Below are 14,660 nucleotides of genomic sequence, written 5' to 3'. Positions count from 1 at the left end.
GGAAAGAAAGCGTGGAAAGCAGGAGGGAGCCAGGTTTGAGCTGGGCCTCATCTCTGAGGAGCTCTTGAGCACTGGATCTGGGAGGCTGGGGGGCAAGTGTTCCAACTTCAGGTCAGACACATGGCCTGGTGACCATGTCTATAGAACATCTGGGTGAGGGACTGAGTTCAGCATGGAACAGCCTTGGCCTCGTTGAAAAACCATAAAAACAAAGGCTGAAGGGGTTGGAAGATGATCTAAAAGTACATACAACTTACATTTGGGTACCTTTTTAAACCTTTCTAAATTATTTTGTACAAGTTATCTTATTTGGTATTTATAATAACCTTAAGGATAGTAAAGAGATAAGGCCCTTAGCTCAGTCAGTTGCCGTCTAGCTGCCAGCAGAACGATGGAGAGGGTTCCGAATCCTGGGGGAGGACGTGATTACAATGCCACGAGGGCCTGACCTGCCCAGGAAATGCAGTCTGCTTTGGAGAGCTCCCCGTCTCTGCATCACTCTTCTAGGGAAGGACAGGTCACCAATCACCACAGTTAGAAAAATATCCCTTAGGGACTTCAATGGTGGTCCAGTAGTTAAGAGTCTGCCTGTCAATGCAGGGGATACAAGTTCGATCCCTGGTCTGGGAAGATCTCATCTGCCACAGAGCAGCTAAGCCCATGCGCCACAACTGCTGAGCCCATGCGCGAGTGACCATGCTCTGCAACAAGAGAAGCCACCGCAATGGGAAGCCCGTGCACCATGGCCAGAGAGTAGCCCCTGCTTGCCACAACTAGAGAAAGTCTTTGCATAGCAATGAAGACTTGGTGCAGCCAAAACTAACTAAATAAAATTATTTTTTTAAAAAAATCCCTTAGAAAATACACCCAACAACGAAATAAAATTGAGAGTCCAGAAATAAACCTTTGCATTTATGGTCAATCAATTTTTGACAAGGATATGAGGACAATTTAAATGGCACTCTTGGGGTAGGGGGAAAGGGAAGAAAGTCTTTTTTTAACAAATGGAGCTGGGACACCTGAATTTCTACACTCAAAAGAATGAGGTTAGACCCCTACCTCATGCTATTTACAGAAATTGACCCAAAATTAATCACAGACTTACTGTAAGAGCTAAAACCATAAAAATGCTAGAAGAAACAAGTATAAATCTTTGTGATCTTGGGAGTAGGCAATGGCTCCTTCACCAAAAGCACAAGTGACGAAAGAAAAATTAGACAAAATAGTCTTCATCAAAATTAAAACCTTTCATGCTTCAAAGGACCATCAAGAAAATGAAAAGACAACTCACGAGGGAATTCCCTGGCAATCCAGTGGTAAGGACTCTGGGCTTCGATCCCTGGTGAAGGGAAGACTCACTGTGTGGACAAAAAAAAAAAAAAAAAGACAACCCACAGAAGAGGAGAAAATATTTGCAAACTGTGAATATGACAAAGGACTTGTGTTCAGAAAGTATGAAGAGCTCTTACACCTCAACAATAAAAAGACATACTAACTAAAAGTGGGCAGAGGATTTGAATAGACCTTCTCGAGAGAAACACACCTGATCAATAAGTACATAAAAAGACACACAGCTCCATCAGTCATCATGGAAATGCAGATCGAATCGCAATGAGACACCACTTCGTATCCGCCATGTCCGTGTGCAGCCTTAGGCACCAAGTCTTGTCCGACTCCGTGGGACCCCGTGGGCCGTAGCCCACTGGGCTGGCTCCTCTGTCCACAGGATTTCCCAGGCAAGAATACTGGAGTGGGTTCTTCTCCAGGGGATCTTCCCAACCTAGGGATCGAACCCATGTCTCTGGCATCGGCAGGTGAATTCTTTAGTATTGAGCCATCTGGGAAGCACACCCACCAAGAGGCCTAAAGCCAAAAAGATGGACTATAACAAATGTTGTTGAGGCTATGGAAAAATTGGCGCCCTTGAATCATTGGTGAGATTGTAAAATGGTTCAGCCACTTTGGAAAAAAAGTTTGGCAGCTCCTCAAAATGTTAGAGATGTCGTATGACCCTGCAATTCCATTTCTAGGCATAATAGCCCCAAATGAGAAACAACCTAAGATGTCCATCTCCTGATGAAATAGATGATCTGAATGTGGTATATTCATGGAATATTATTCAGCCATAAAAAGAAATGAAGGACTATTTGCTGCAACATGGATGAGCCTTTGAAACACGGTGCCAAGGGAAAGGCATAAATTGTATAAATCCATTTACGTGAAATGTCTGGAATAGGCAAATCCAGGGAGACAGGAAGTAGATGAGTGATTGCCAGTGGCTGGGGGAGAGGGAATGAGAGTGACTGCCAATGGCATGGACTTTCTTGATGAGATGACGAAAATGTTTTAAAATTAGTAATGACAACTGCACAATTCTGAATATACTAAAACCCACCAAATCATACAATTTAAAAGGGGGGATTTTATAACACATAAATTATATCTCAATAAACCTGTTATTAAAAAATGTATTCCCTGGCAGTCCAGTGGTTAGGACTTAACGCTTCCACTGCCAGAGGCTAAGGTTCGATCCTTGGTTCGGAAACTAAGATCCCATGAGTTGTGGGGCATGGCTGAAAAAAATTTTTTTTAAGTAAATAGTTTTTAAGTGCCCAAATGTTGACTTCCATCATTCTACGTTCATCAAGAAATCTTGTGATTATTGACTGGCTTTCAGGGGAGCCGGGGTGCTCTCACTGGATACCCACCTGCTCCTCTTTGCTTAACCAAAACCCTCTCATCTCTCAGACCAGATCAAGTCCTGCCTCTAACAAGAAGAAGCTTCCCGGGTGGCGCCAGTGGTAAATAACCTGCCTGCCAATGCAGGAGACACAGGAGGGAAGGGTTCGATTCCCTCCTCTGATTCCCCTGGAGGAGAGCATGGCACCCCACTCCAGTATTCTTGCTCAGAAAACCCCATGGACAGAGGAGACTGGCGGGCTACAGTCCATAGGGTTGCAAAGAGTTGGACACAACTGAAGCAACTTACCACACATACACGCTAACATGAAGAGCTCTGGCCCCTCAACTCATGCCAACCTCACCTCTCGATATTTATTCAGCCTTAACTCACATGGATGCCAAAAACCAACCGTAGGAGAAACAGCACTGGATTAGGGGCCAGAAAAATCCAGGCCACACTTAAAAGCCTTGTGACCTGAGCAAAATACCTCTTTGAGCCTGTTTCTCTTGTGTAAAACAGCTACAAACGTTTTTACCCAGTCTCCCTCTAAGGGTTGTTCCCTGACTTGAGGAACAGCTAAGGGGCTAGTGTGTCTGGAGCAGAGGGAGCCGAGAACAGGCTCAGTGTGGACAGGTGGCCAGAAAGGGGGCCTGGTTATCCTGAGATGAGAACCTAGTGGATTGTTGAGTATTGGAGACAGGCTTTCATTTTTTCAAGTGTCTTCTTATTATGCAATGTATATGTCATGTAGAATATAGACAGTATGTATATATGATATCTAATGTATATGTAAGTTATGAAGCAGAATAAAATGCAGACCCGTAAGTCCTCTACCCACCATGACTCTTGTCTAGCTGAGTCCCGTCCTCCTCCTCTCATCTCCCAGCCCCACACTCACATGCACCTGAATGCTGTTTTTTTCATTCTCTCTCTTGTGAAGGAGAGTTTCAGTACTTTATATGTATCTCTAAACATCACATTTTTTAATTTGCTTATTTTAGAGACTTACAAGTACAGTGTCACCTAGGTATGTACCTAAGAGAAACGAAAACACATATCTTTGCAAAGACTTGCATGCAGGGCAGCATTGCTCAAAGGAGTCAGATGGTGGAAACAACCCAAATGTCTATCAGCTGGCGGAAGGGTAAACAGAACCTGGTAGATCCACACAGTAGAATATTAGTTGGCAATAAAAGGGAATGAAGTTCTGATACATGCTACAACACGATGAACTCCAAAAGCATAATGCTAAGTGAAAGAACCCAGACACAAGAGGCTCCATATGGTATGATTCCATCTATATGTAATGCCTAGCAAAGTCAAATCTACAGAGACAGAATATAGATCAGGGGTTGGCTGGGGGTGGGAATGACAAGTGACTGAAAATGGGCACGAGGGTTATTTTGAAGGTGATGGAAATGCACCGAAATTAGGTAGTGTGGTAGTTGCACAATTCTCCAAATACTCTATTAATCATTGGATTGTGCTCTTAAAATGGGTGAATTATGCAACAACAGGGAAGTGTAAATTACACTTTGATGAAGTTGTTTTTTAACAAGGCATCATAGAGAACTTCCCTGTGGCTAAGACTCCATGCTCCCAATGCAGGGAGCCCAGGTTCGATCCCTGGTCGGGGATCTAGGCCCCACATGCCACAGACAAGAGTTTGCATGCTGCAAGGAAAGTCAAAGATCCCACGTGTCACAACTAAGACCCATTACAGCCAAATAAATACATAAATATATATTTTTAAATGAAAGGCATCATATTAGAGTCTTCTAAGGTTTGTTTGGAGAAGGCAATGGCACCCCACTCCAGTACTTTTGCCTGGAAAATCCCATGGATGGAGGAGCCTGGTAGGCTGCAGTCCATGGGGTCGCTAAGAGTTGGACACGACTGAGTGACTTCACTTTCACTTTTCACTTTCATGCATTGGAGAAGGAAATGGCAACCCACTCCAGTGTTCTTGCCTTGAGAATCCCAGGGACAGGGGAGCCTGGTGGGCTGCTGTCTACGGGGTCGCACAGAGTCGGACACGACTGAAGTGACTTAGCAGCAGCAGCAGCAGCAAGGTTTGTTTTTTCTCTCTCAATTATTCTTCTGAGAGTTTATTGTTGTTGTTACTGTAGCATTACAGTTCATTTATAACTTTATCATAGTCCATAATAATCCATTATGTGATTATTCCGCATTTTTTCCTCCAAGCTCTAATCCTGTTATCGGACATGTGAGTTACTTTTTGTTTCTGTGGCTACAAAACAGTTTTCCAGGAGCATTCTCACGCATCTCCTTGATATACATAAGTAATTTGATGTCTACTGAATCTAATAATAAGATATCAGGGGTTGTATACTGTATGTCTGTTTTCACTTCATTTTAAGGAATTCATTTTTACCGTATTTTACAAAAGTATTATTCCCCCAACAAATGAAAAATCAAAACAAAACCGAAACTGCTCCTCAATATTGAGAAATATGGCTCTAGGGAGTTAAAATTGCTGAGCCAAGGATATGCAGATGTTCAGAGACATGGCAAAGTTCAAGGGTGTCCGAATGTCAAACTGCTTTCTAAAATTGTTGTACTGATCTGAGCTCCGGTTGGCAGTGGGTGGGAGTTCCCACACCGCTCCACACCTTCATCAATACTTAGTGATTCTCCTATTTTTAAAATTTATGCCAATGTGGGCAAGACAGACTTTCTTTCCTTTGTTGCTAATGAGGCTGAATATCTTTTCATATGTTTATGGGGCAACTGTGCTTCCTCTTCTGTGCTATTGCTGTTTCCTTTGCCCCCGACTCCCACCTTCTCATTGACTCATACAGCTCTTTATATATTCTGGGTATTAGTCCTGTGTCATTTAAACGTGGTACAGAACTTATTCCTGGTTTGTAAGTCATTTGGATTTCCTGGTGAGAGAAGGTCTTACTTTTAAAGTAGCTAAATTTTCTCCATTTTTTCTTTTTTGGCTAGCACCTCTTGGCTCCTTGCAGACCATGCCGATTTCTTGGTTGAAGCCTCTGAGTGGCCCCGATTGAACTGATAAGCTCCGGAGCAGAGCATAGACCGACCCCTACCTCCAGGCTCATCTCAGTCCCACTTTACACTCAGTAGTTTATTCTGAAGCTTCTGTTTTCACCCCTGAGTCTTTCCTGGCCGCAAAGACTTCCCTTCATTTGCTTGTAGAACCCTGACGCTCCTCAGATTTCAGCTCTGGCACAACCTCTTCCTCCCACTTTCTCTCTTCTTTCTCTTTTCCCCCCACAGTCCAGAGGTCTTTTAGGGATTTCCCTGGTGGCTGAGATGGTAAAGAATCTGCAATGCAGGAGACTCCGGTTCAATCCCTGGGTCGGGAAGATCTTCTGGAGGAGGGAATACTCCAGTATTGAATTCCATGGACAAAGGAGCCTGGCGGGCTACAGTCCATGGGGTCACAGAGTTGGACAGAACTGAGCGACTGACACGTCCACACACAGAGGTCTTTTACTTTTATTTACTTATTTTTACAGCTATCAAGCCATGGCTTCACAGGGAACGGGTTCCAGCAGTGCAGCCTCTCCGTCACTGGTTCTCACAGACTGGGGTTCTCTGGGTGGAGCAGGCTGGCACTTCAGTTGAACCCAAAGAACTTTCTTTTTTGCTTCCTTCTTTTTCTGATCATGTTCTTTCACACGTTTCAGGAAGCTATCTCGGCTGGTGGAGTAATTCCTGTGCTCAGTGTGTACCTTAACTCTCTTGGCAAGAATCTTGCCTTTATCTTGTTTGTTTCCGACAATGCCAGCTGCACGCTGTGTACATTGTAGGCGCTTCCCGTTTGTCATGGGGACACTGGTGTTCCTTGTTAAATGGTCCCCTTCCCTTGACATCTGCAGCAACCCCCTTCTCGTAGGTTCGGGTGAAGATGTGGCCAAAGGAGCAGCTCCCCGTTTCTAAAAGGCCTGGAGAGCATACAACAGGAGCCTCTCCTCCCCACTTTTTGTTGGTCACTCTGGTGAGTTACTGGAAGGTGGTGGCTCAGAAAGAGAGGCACAGCCTACTTTTCATAGGAGCATTCCTTCCTCTGGTCCACAGGCCCCCAGCCAGGCTGAGGATCAGATGATTAATGGTACACAGGTTTATTTTTAAATATTTGTTTATTTGACTGCACCAGGTCTTCGTGGTAGCCTGTGGGATCTAGTTTCCTGACCGAGGAACGAATTTGGGTCCCCTGCACTGGGAGTGCAGAGTCTTAGCCACTAAAGTCCCAGTACATAGGTTTTTGAATATTAAAATGGGATCCATTTTACTTCAGATAAGTTGCTGTTGTTCAGTTGCTAAGCTGGGTCTGACTCTTTGTGATCCGGTGGACTGTAGCATTCCGGGCTTCCCTGTCCTTCACTATCTCCTGGAGTTTGCTCAGACTCATATCCATTGCGTCAATGATGCTATCTAACCATCTCATCCACTGTCACCCCCTTCTCCTCCTGCCCTCAATCTTTCCCACTATCAGGGTCTCTTCCAATGAATCGGCTCTTTGCATCAGGTGGCCAAAGTATTGGAGCTTCAGCATCAGTCCTTCCAATGAATATTCAGGGTTGATTTCCTTTAGGATTGACTGGTTTGATTTCCTTGCTGTCTGAAGGACTCTTTGCTTTCTCCTGCTAATCCGGCAGGATTGATCATTAATGATTCTCATCATCACTGATCATCTTGACGCCTTATCACTTATGCTGCTGCTGCTTCTCTCTGCTCTCCAGAGAAACACTTTCTGTTTTCTGTCTTTGGCAAAGAAAACCTCCCTCAAACAGAAGAGGTCTGTCTGTCCACGTCTCTTTTTCTCCAAAAGAAGTCCATCACTTTCAGTGGTTCCTGGCAAGAGGTGGTCCTCAGACCCCTCATACCTGCTCGTCTGCTAGTGAATGGACCGCAGAGTATCCATGTTCCTGGTAGATCTCATTTCAGGTTTGAGGAAGGCCCCTGGGCTGGTTAAACCCCTGAGATGGTGTAGAGGGGTCCTGACCCAGTTAATGTGTTTGTTGGTGCAGCTTGAGGGCCATGGCTGTTCTGGTAGTCTCATCTGTCCTGTGGCTTGGCCTGAGCCTGGAGTTGAAAACCCTTAGATTTTTTCACGTGAAAAATTACCAGTTTGTTTATGTGCATCTGATTTACCTCGTCTAAATGCAGAATATCTGCAGAATTCAGTCTTACTGCTTTTGACTCAGCAATTGTATCCTTTGAGAAAATTTTAACTTTCCTGTCTTCTTTTAGGTCTTCCCTTCATTTTCATATACAGCACACACCTGGTCAGCAAACTACTGTTTTGTTTTACTTGTTTATATTTTAGCAAGACATTCTTGTTGTTTTTTAATGTTGACATCCCAAGGACTGTGCCCTGTAGATGCCCTAAGCACCTGTGGCCCCAGTCTGCGCTGTGCTCCGCCTCTGGGATGTCAGGCCCCCAGCCGCAGGAAGCAGGGGAAGGGGAGGTGCACTGTATCACTCCAGGCCCAGGCAGAGGCCCAGCTCTGCCACGGCCGTGGACAGTGACAATCTCTGCCTCCCAGGCCAGGAACATCTGAGTAATCTTTGACTCACATCTGTTCTGTCTCCTCTTGCCTAATCCTGCCTGGTCTTCATTAAAAATATCTCCTTCCTTTTCTGTTGTTCGCTGGTTTCTCTGCACATTCCTGAGACCACGGGGTGCGGGCACCTTGCTTGTGCTGGAGATGGTCTCACTGACAGACTCCCTGTATGTTCATCAAGCAATTCCCAGAGCGGTGACAGGCCCTGAGCCCTGCCTGGGGGTGTCGCTTGGCTGAGCCCTGACAGGAGGGGTAGGACTTGATCAGGCCAGTCGCTGGAGGACTCGCATTTGAAGCAGAGGAGAAAGAGAAAGCAAGTTCCCCGGGTCAGCACAGGGCTGTGAGTGGGGGCTTGGCGAGCTGGCTGTGGCTGCCAAGTTGAGGTGGGCGGCCAGACTTCCTCCTGAGGAAGGGCTCGCATTCGATGGCGCCAGGACCACAATTGTGTTTCAGGGTGTTCAGTGAAGATGTGATTAGCAAACTCTGGAGGCCCAGAGGCGGCAGGAGAAGCCAGGGCTCAGGGCCCCACAGAGCCTAAGGAAAGTGGGAGACTCAGGGTCTACTGAGGGTGAGTGGATGGGGGCTGGGTGGGGGAGTTGAGGGGTGACGGTGCCTTGGAAGGCGTGTTCCTCGGTGGCAAACATGTGAGCGGCAGGTCTGCGGGGCGCAGGGGATGAGGATTTGGTTCTGGAGGGCGCTGGTTCTTTGTGGGAGGGAGGTGGGTGACTGAGAAGCCAGCTTCACACTCCCGCCTCCTCCAGTCCGCAGTCCCTCCTGTGATGCCCAGACCCTCTGCCCCCTGTCCCTGCCTCCTGTAGGTGGACTGGGCATCTGCCCCAGAGAACCTTCTAGGGGGTGTGAGTCCCTTCCATTCCCGGGACCAGCGCTGTCATGAGTTCAGCAAGTTTCCATCTTGGTCGCTGTTAGGTGCGTGTGTGGGAGTGGCAGGTAGGAGCCGCCCAAGGGAGCCCAGGGGCAGTCAAACCACTGCCCAGGACCCCAGAAGGCAGGCTCTGAGCCCGGGGCCTCCCATGAAGCCAGGCCTAGTATTTTGCCCTGATCGTGCCCCCATCACCAAAATTAATAATCCCTTCTGTGCTCTGGGGGCTGCGTGGGTGCTGGGGGGTAACGTGACAATGCATATTAATGTCAGGCCATGTCTATGGAGCAGGGCATCTACGGGCTCTACACATTTTAATGTAAACTTCCCAGCAACCCTATGAGTCAGCTACTATTTGGTTCCCATTTTACAGATGAGAAAACTAAGGCACGGAGAGGTTAGTGAGTTGACTAAGGTGGTACAAGAGGTGAACCCCAAGTTCAAGTGCCCCCACTGTGAGCCGCCCGCTGCCCACTCCTCCCCCACCTTCTGCAAGGCTCTCTGCCTTGGTCCACTCTCACCAAAGTGTCACATGCCATGTTCTTTCCAGGCAGGGTGTTCTTATTTTTAATCCTTAGTCTTAATCCCGCTTCTCCTGCTTCTGCCCTCCCGAGGTTATCTTTGTTCATGGTCCCACGTGAATGGGGGAGGACACCTTCCTCTTCCTGGCTCCGCCCCTTTCTCCAGGCCCACCACCACTGTCCCCACCTTGGGACAGACCCTCATCATTTCCACTAGCCCCCTCCCCTAGGCTCCCCTATCCTTACAGCTGTGGCAATGAATGCTTGTCCCAAAGTGGGGATCTGACCACAGCATCCATTCCTGGGAGCCCCTCCTGGCTCCACATTGGCTGGGGGATAAAATCTGCACTCTGGAGTGTGAGGTCCAGAGTCCCTCCTGTGTTGCCCCTCCCTCCCCAGGGCTCCAGCTCTTGCCCCACCTGCACAGGCCCCTCTATCAGCGCTTCCCAGAGGGCCAGTCCCCTGGCAGATCTGGCCCTTGATAAAGTGTTCAGCAGTCAGCAAGAAAGCAAGAAAATCAAAGGACGGTGAGATACAGAAAATCGATCAGGACACATCGGCCAAGTTGCCAGCTGCCCTATCTTGGTCACAGTATCTTATATTCTAAGTGTTCTTCTATCTTTTATTTTTTAATAGTTCAAATACTTCTCTCATAAATCAGTGCTGGGAGAAAAAAGATGACTTTTTTTTTTAATGTCCTCATGGGGCAAACTACACATTTGCCACTGTAGTCAGATTCCTTTCATATGTTGACAGTTCAAGGGCTGACAGAAGCTTGCCCCACTGGCGCGTCAAGCAGACCCTGATCCTTGGGCTCCTGAGTCTTTCCTACTGTTCTTTCCTTTCGTCTGCAATGCTTACGGTCCCCAGAGTTGGTTATCACCACTGTCCCCCAAGGCTGGACCTTCCTTCCCCCAAAGCAGGTCTGCAGTGCCATCATCACATCTGCATTTCCAGAGCCTGCTGCGGGCCCAGCCACCCACGCACTTGGCTGGTTCGCTGAGCAGTTGAGTGTATGGTGGTGAGGGGCTGTGGGTGGGTGTGCCCAGGCGCCCACTGGCCTCAGCTGTCAGGCCGGGGCACGGCCAGCTCTCTCCTGCTCGGACGGCCCTACTGGGTGCCAGAGACTCTTCTCCAACCCCAGTGGGGCCCAGCTTGGAGCTCAGAATCCTAACGGACCTTAACTCACTGTCCCCAGAGGGGCCAGGAAACTAGGTAAAACCGCCCATGCCCTGAAGCCTGGAGATCATCTCTCCTGGAAGCCTGGGGACTCAGGTCAGACAGAAGACAGAGTTGGAGGGGAGAGGGAGAGGCTGAGTGAGAAGCTGAGAGAGAGACTCAGAGGGAAACGCAAGGCCTGAAGTGTCAGCAGAGAGGGCAACATGGGGAGCCACAGAGACGGGGGCTGGGAGGACAGCTGCCATCAGAACGGTGTGCAGGTGGCGCCTGGAACCAGAGTCTGGCCAGCCTCCTGCTGGGCGGTGTGCCTGCACCTTGACATACCCAGGGCCCCCGAAGGGCCTCCAGCCCCACTGCCAGCCCCAGCAGCAACCTGCACCCGGCCTGGTCTCCATGTCCCTCCCCTGGGACCCTTCTATTAAAAATGCCCCAGAAGGCATCAAAGGTGGGTAAGAGGAGGGGTTCCTAGGGGAGAAAACGACACCTTGGAGTAGTTTCCCTGCTTTAGGAGACATTGAGCAGATGTCTCCAGAGGGCCTTTCATGAAGACATCAAGCACAAAGTCTGTGGAGGAAGAGAGGCAGTGGCCTTCTGTGGCTGGGCAAAGGCCCCCTCAGGTCACCTCCCTGGACAGTGGGGTGGATGGGTTGACCAATGTGCGTAAGAGGAAGAAAGAACCTGAGCTGATTCCCTTTTATCTTAGCAGAACTTCTGTGATGGTTAGCCGGCCAGGGAGACACCTCTCCATGGAGGAACCTTGATGGGGCAGGCCCAGTGGGACCCAGTCATCTTGGGGAGGGGGTGGTTGGAGAAGCTAGTGCTGTTCACTGCACATGACTGCCACTGACCTGGCCACCTGGATGCTGTGGGGATGCCACGCGGGCAGGAAGCAGAGCACAGGGTCTCTAAAGGGCTTAGAAGCTGGGCTCACTGGCATGGTCCCATCGGTCTTGACTCCTTGGACAAGTGAAGCCAGGGCTGAGCCCCAGGCCAAATTAAGCTTTCTGAGGTGCCTGTGTTTATCAGATGAAGACAGGCCCATGGAAGGTGAGAAAAACTCAACACGGATGAGAGCACTCAAAGTCACATCCGTTTAGACTTGACCTTGCCTTCCAAGCTGTGAAGGGCACAATGGACAAAGGGATGTCAGGAGGGCAATGACTTCGAGTCTCGTTGCCTTCCTACAGCCTTGGTCCATGGGACCTGAGAGATGGCCCTCAGGGTCATCACTCATGGGCCCTGGAGCTTTGGGGTGAGCTCCCCAGAAGACCTGAGCTACTGGTTACTGAAGGAGCAGGAAGGCCCGGCTCTGGCCCCTGGGATCCCTTCAAGAGCAGGAGGTATGAGTGCCCCACAGGGGGCCATGAGGCAAGAGACGAGGGCTCTGCTTCTCCCTGGCACCTGCCTACCTCTTAGGGTCTCCCACTGGCTGGGAGGGATCCGAGGAATGTGGCTTCTTAGGTGAGGGAATTTCTGAGCTAAGGTCAGTCAGTCAGTCAGTTCAGTCACGCAGTTGTGTCCGACTCTGCGACCTCATGGACTGCAGCACGCCAAGCTTCCCTGTCCATCATCAACTCTTGGAGCTTGCTCAAACTCATATCCATTGAGTCGGTGATGCCATCCAACCATCTCATCCTCTGTCGTCCCCTTCTCCTCCTGCCTTCAATCTTTCCCAGCATCAGGGTGTTTTCCATTGAGTCAGTTCTTCTCATCAGGTGGCCAAAGTATTGGAGTTTCAGCTTCAGCATCAGTTCTTCCAATGAATATTCAGGACTGATTTTCCTTAGGATGGACTGATTTGATCTCCTTGCAGTCCAAGAGCTAAGGTCAAGGTACCTTCTAATCTAATCTGCTCTCATATCAAGGACCTGAGAGGAGCACCACTCCTATCAGCTGGCCTGATAGGAGCACTCAGGCAGGAGGTGATGGTCCAGGTCAAGAGAAGTAAAAAGGATGAGGGGAGGGGCAGGGCAGAGAAACCTCTGACTCAGGACAAGCAGGCGGCTGACTTGCTCTGACCGTGGAAGAGCCACCAGCCACGGTGCGTCGTCAGGGGTGACGCCTGGTCTGTCCGCCCCTTCCTTCTGCTCCTTGGGGATCAGTTGCGTCTTGCCCTGGAAGCAGGTTGTCACAGAGCCACAGCTGGGATCACTGCCTGAGCCTCTGCCCATCTCAGGGCATCCTCCTGACTGTGGCCTGGACACCTTGCACTTTCGACTCAAAGGCCTCCACATCCTCACCACCCTCCTGGCGTGAGGAGCTCGGCTGGGCACCTGGGGCTGTGGGCCAGAGCTGCAGCAGCTTAAGGAGCCAAGATGAGTGCTCGGCTGTCACAAGCTCTGAACAAAGTGCAGGAGGCCCAGTCCTGCAGTTTATGGCTGGTTAGCGGAGGTGATTAGATGGCTGTCATTATCGGTAGCTCATACCTTCCTCCTCCTGTCTCTGCTGACACCACTCCAGCTTTGGCCAGTCCTCACCCCCGCCTTACACCCTTGCTCTCCTGGGTCTTTCTATTTTAAAAATATTTATTTGGCTGCGCCAGGTCTTGGTTGCGGCATGTGGGATCTAGTTCCCTGACCAGGGATGGAACCCAGACCCCTGCATTGGTAGCGCAGAGTCTCAGCCACTGGACCACCAGGGAAGTTCTTCCTGTGTCTCTCCTGCTCTCCACAATGCACCTCGCACTCCCAGAGCGGGTCTTCAGTGTCTGCTGACTGACTCAACGACTGGCGGGCCCTGGGAGCGCAGTGCGGAGGTGCGACTGACGGCACAGCTGGGACACATGCTCGCTTGCAGTTCCACGATGGGGGGCGGGGGGTGCTGGTCTGAGTGGGGGTCATGCTGGGGCTGGGGCTGCTGTGCCACCAGTCACAGGCAAACATGGGCTGGGCCGGGGGAGCTTAGTGGTGCCCTAATGACCGGGAGGGACGCTTGGATTCTCCAGATGACATGTTCAGATGACAGACACGGTCAGTGCCCAGACACAACCCCGGAACCTCAGGTGGGGGTCTCTGCCACATGCCTCACATCGTCAACCTCTACCCTCTAAGTGACCTGATGCCTCCCTTCTCCTCTGTCTGCATACGTGGCTGACATCGCCTGTGCTGGGGTATGAGGAAGGCCAGGGCAGGGGGGAGGCAGGATCAAGGCAACCTGATCGTTCCGTCCTGGGCCTCTACCCTTCTTCCCACACGTTCCCTTGGCTGGAGTCACTTCCCCGGGCCTTCCCTCCACCCTTACTTCTCTCTCCTCTGAGAGCCTTTGCCAGCACCCCTTTATGATAGCCCTCCCTGCCGGGGCACTCCACCCCCTTCCCCTGCCTAATATTCTTCCTATCACCTGTTACTACATGCAATTATGTTTCTCTCTGTGTGTGTCGTTCGCTTATCTTTTAATTATCTGTCTCCCCCACTTCATGTAAGTTTCATGAAAGCAGGGACCATGTTTGTCTTATGGATTATTGTCTGTCTGGGGCCTGGAACAATGTAAGGCATAAGTGGGCACCCAATAAACTTTTGTTGAAAGAAAGGAAGGAAAAATGGTCTTCCTCCTGATCTTCACCCCTCGCACCCCAAGCGCTGCATAGATCACACAGAGGCTGGGAAAACCCACCCCTTCCACTGCCTCCCACTTTGGGGGCCCAGCACTGGCCGACTGGCTGTGCCTCTCACATCCTGTTTGCTCTGGGCGGCAGAAATGAAAGTTGGCCTGACTGTCCCAGTTCTCAGGGCTTTTCCATTCATTCTGCGGTATTCTCTTGGCTCATGGACAGGTTACTCTTGTTTATCTCAGTCTTGTTTTTCCAGACTGGACCAACTTCGGGGTCAACCCGGGACCCA

The sequence above is a fragment of the Bos taurus genome, chromosome 19, assembly GCF_002263795.3.
Source record: "Bos taurus isolate L1 Dominette 01449 registration number 42190680 breed Hereford chromosome 19, ARS-UCD2.0, whole genome shotgun sequence".
In the NCBI taxonomy this organism is placed as follows: Eukaryota; Metazoa; Chordata; class Mammalia; order Artiodactyla; family Bovidae; genus Bos; species Bos taurus.
The sequence above is the reverse complement of the archived record's forward strand: the minus strand, read 5'-3'. Positions refer to the sequence as shown.